At 45.9% G+C, this 4583-nt stretch overlaps 1 protein-coding gene across 1 annotated transcript in view; it reads left to right on the forward strand.

Annotated features, from left to right (window-relative positions):
* Nucleotides 1-4583, forward strand: part of st8sia1 (ST8 alpha-N-acetyl-neuraminide alpha-2,8-sialyltransferase 1) — a 22183-nt gene that overhangs the window by 13920 nt on the left and 3680 nt on the right. The window lies entirely within an intron of this gene.

The raw sequence follows: 4583 nt of genomic DNA on the forward strand, positions 1-4583 counted from the left end.
CAGGTGGGGGATCACACCCAGCTAACATCTAAGCCTGTGTGATAGCCTCACACAGCCAGTGAGACAGCCATGGTTTGGATAAAGGTTGTCCAACAGAATGTCTCCTACAATCAACAAAACAGTTGTTGTGTCTGTCAACTTAATGGGACAGCGCGTGCACCGGAGAGAGAGCATGAAGTTCTTTCTCTGGCTCATCTCTGTGGGGCGGAGGAAAGAACCCATCCAGGTAATGACTCTGGACCGAACAAAGGATATTATTATTATTGATGCATAGGCAGGATTCGGTCTCAGAACGGCTGAGCTGCCATCTTCGTGTATGAGAAGGCACCCCGGTGAGACAGACAGTGCGCACAGATGGCCCACTCGCTTAGCCGAAGTTAGGGCTAAGAGGAGTGTTGTCTCCAGAGAGAGATGTTTGAGAGAGATTTCTGTTATGGGCTCAAAGGGGGGTTCCCTGAGTGCGTGTAAAACCAGAGGTAATCCCACTGAGGTGCCACTGAACGCGTCACAGGCTAGTCTGCCTATGCCCCTGAGAAAGCGTTTCATCAGCGGGTGTGCAAAAAAAACACAATTCGCTCACCAAAGCCTTCATGGCATGAAGAGATGGCAGCGGCATTGCGTACACAGTAGACAAAGCCAGGCTTCTTTCTACCAGGATCTGTAGAAAAATTCAGCACTTAAGACAGTGGGCAGGAAGTGGGAGCTGTGCCCCTCTCCATGTGCCAACATTGAAAAACTGACCATTTGCAGCTTAAGGTGCAGTAATAGACGGAGCTCTCATGCACTGAATTGCGTGTATGACCGCCGGAGGCAACCTTAGGCTCCCCAGTCACTCCCATTCAGGGGCCAGGCCCACAGCCATTGACCTGACACGGGGCACTACTGGATCGTGAGACGTGTGATGTGGCTCTACCCAGGGGAACTCCCAGTGTGCTGACGGTGGGAATTCCCCAGGTCTGATTGGACCAAGGGGGGAATCGTGAGCACGCGCCTCTTGTGGTGCACTGGGTCAAGGTGCAGACGGCCAAACCACCTCTGGAAATTCCTAGTATGATGAAGACCGAGTACCAAGGGGGGAATCGTGAGCACGCGCCTCTTGTGGTGCACTGGGTCAAGGTGCAGACGGCCAAACCACCTCTGGAAATTCCTAGTATGATGAAGACCGAGTGGAACTACGACATGACTGGCTGACATTGTTTCCAGTAATAAGCTTGACAGATAGAGCTGTTACTCTCGTGTGGGGAACAACACGCTGCAGGAGAGATGAAAACACTTCTCACCTGGCGGGTAACAGCCTCGCGTCCATGCTAAGAGAGTCTAAGTGCACTCCCAGGTAGACGATTGTCTGGGTGGGCACTGCAGAGCTCTTTGTCCAGTTATTGCAAAAAGCAGTTGTGTCAGGAGTTGCATCAGCACCGCTATGTGATGTCTGGCACACGCCATCAGAATCAGGTCATCTAATAAAAGAGGACTCTGACTCCTGCTCTGCGTAGCAGTTCTACCGCCACTTCACTGCACTCAGAATAAAGTGGGGGTGCTAGTGAATAGCTGAAGGGCAGCCTGATGAGTCTGAGTGCACTCCCAGGTGAGAATAGTCTGGGAGGGTACCAATGAGCGCTCGTCCTTCTTTCTTTCCGTATGGGTTTATTGCCAATAAACAGCTGTGTCAGGCACTGCACCAGCCCCCTGTGTGAAAATCCACTTGAGGTCTGGGGCACATCATCAGAATCAGATCATCAAATAAAAGAGGACTTTGATTCCTGTTCTGTGTAGCGGTACTAACACCACTTCCACGCACTTGGAAAAACGTGCGGGGGGCCAGTGGATAGCCAAAGGGCAGACTATTGTACTGGAAAAGTGCACCCCGGGAGGAGGAACGCAGGAACTTCCTGTGTTGGTGATAATAGGTGCATGAATAAAATAGGCATCTCACAGATTGATGGAAGTAAACCAATCGCTGGGACGCACACACTCCAGTACTTGTTTGTGGTGAGCATGTGAAACTGTCTCTGTACTATGTAGTTGGTGAAGAGAGACAGATCGAGAACAGGTCTCATTTCGCCTGATTTTTTGGGAACCAGGAAGTAGCACGAGAAGAAGCCCTCATGCTCCTGCCCCAGTGGCACCACAGAGATACAATAGCTGCTTCGGCTAACAGCACCTTCAGCTCTGCTGTCAGCGCAGCGGAGCTTGTAGGTAGAGTCATGTCAGTTTCCAGCACGCCGCTGAAAGCAGGGGGCTGCCTGGAAAAACAGAGTGTAGACGATTCGAATCAGCTTGTTCATCCAAACATTCATGGACAGCTGCTTTCGCTACAGCATGTAACACTCTGTCAGTGGATGAGCGTTTGATGATTTCCGTCAGAAGCGCAGCAGAGCTCCGAAAGCCAGAGGCTAGCTGCCCGGGGGGGCCGGCATACATACATACATACATACATACAAGACTTTCAGAAAATCAGCTGACTTGAATCTTAGCGATGACTTCCACCACATTAACATCAGTATTAACATATTTCTGAGCATTTAAAAATCAATAAATGTCAGCTGCATATGATGCAATAGTTGAATTGTGAACTGTTTACATTGATAATATATAAATGTCGGGCTACCTTATGGAATTATTGGGCTAATGAGACAGGCAGCACATTTGCATTTCTGTTGAAACAATGCTCTTATAGGCATTTTTTTCTTCTGAGACATGGTTATAGCCTAGTTTACCAACAAGTTTAAGCTTCTCCAGTCAATTAACCACAGTGCATGTTGTTACTGCGCATTTGATGTGTGCCAGCATGCACTGCTAACGATTCCTCTTCAGATGAGTGCATGTTGCAGAAACAGTATTTAAACAGATGAATATTGCACTCTAACCGAGATGGGCAAACTCACATAACATTATGCAAAACCTGTCACATCGTCACAGCAGTCTTTTCTCTTGTAGTAGACCATGATGCTTGGAAACACTTCTAATAAAGTACATATCTCACCTTTATGTATGTGTCTTGTCCTAGTGGGTTTTGTTGTCCTTTTTCCCCTCATTCTGCAATTTACTAAATAGATCCAACCTTAATGTACATCCATGCATCGGAAAGTGTCACCACTGAAGTGGGTATTTCATGGTCCCAGTATTGTGTCTGCTGGCTCACTGTCACACTGCCGTGTCTTACTGAGGTGCTTGAATATAATGCAGCCACCGTTAAGGTTTTTAGTAACACCTGTACTTTTCCTCCTGAAATATGATCAATGTGTACACATTCCCATGGTGTCAAATACTAACAGGACCTTTTGCTTCTCACTCTGATGCTAAAGGGTGCCTTTGGCTTTGGCATCCGTATAAGACACTCAGGGTTTTCATTATAGTTAGACACAAAAACTACATGGTTATGTTTAGGAAAGCATCCTGGCTTGGGTTAAAACACTGTGATTAAAAAAAAAAAACACACCAGACATGAGCTCCTCTCTCCTGTAGGAAAGTTTTGTTTGACCCATCTTTTACCCCAGCCATCTCCTAGCCCAGACTTACTTCCTTTTCATGCTATGAACTCTTGATCTGGATGTCAAATACCAACACAAGTGGATACACTATTGAAAATCCTGTGCATCTCCTATGGACACTATAGACAGCCTTATGAGACACTAAAGGTACTCAACATATTGCCAGTATTTGATGGCCCGGGAATGATGTGGTATGATAACTGTTCTGCTGTGATAAAGACCCATATTCCTCAACCCAAAATAAAGTCAGTGTGTGCAACAGTCAGCTGCAATATATTCAGAAGTGTTCCTACTAATCTGCACCCCTCATGTATGGAAATTAGAAATGCCACCTTTTTATCTGTGATCTTAGTAATAAACATAAAATTTTATTTCCACCAATGTCTGCAAAAACTGAACATTCTAACATTTGGTGAATGATGGCAAAGCTGGAGTATGCTGTTTGTAACTGAAGAGATTAACTTCAAAACAAGACAAAGATCATGTTGATACAGTATGATTATCTGTTTGGGAAGTACTTAAAATATTTTTAATGCAAACAGGTGAGTTTAGTTTTCCTGTGCACCTGCAGGGCGACTGAACTGGTGGACGAAAGTTGTTCCAAACTGTCAGAACCTGCTGCCTCTAGCAACAAGCGGTGATGGAAACTGCCTGCTACACGCAGCCTCACTTGGTGAGTGTCATAGACCCTTCAAACAAGACTCCAGTACTGTGCAGATTCACACTCACCTACACATAAACTTTAAAAGAGCTTTGTGGTTAGCCTAAACGTAACTGTATTTTACAGTGATGCGTTAGACATTCACTTGTGTGGCCCACTTAGGAGCCATAGTACAGAATATTAATAATGCTTTAATTAATGTGCAGGTGTTGTTTCAGACTCTGGAATGCATATACAGTACTGGTTAGTAGATGTGAAAGTAATATTCATGCCTAAACGTTTTCCTTCGTAAGATATAGGAATGCTGAAATACAAAAAAAATCCCCTGAAATGAGAGATACAATAGCTGCTTCGGCTAACAGCACCTTCAGCTCTGCTGTCAGCGCAGCGGAGCTTGTAGGTAGAGTACTGGCAGTTTCCAGCACGCCGCT

The sequence above is a fragment of the Monopterus albus genome, unplaced genomic scaffold (assembly GCF_001952655.1).
Source record: "Monopterus albus unplaced genomic scaffold, M_albus_1.0 scaffold41.1, whole genome shotgun sequence".
Classification (NCBI taxonomy): domain Eukaryota; kingdom Metazoa; phylum Chordata; class Actinopteri; order Synbranchiformes; family Synbranchidae; genus Monopterus; species Monopterus albus.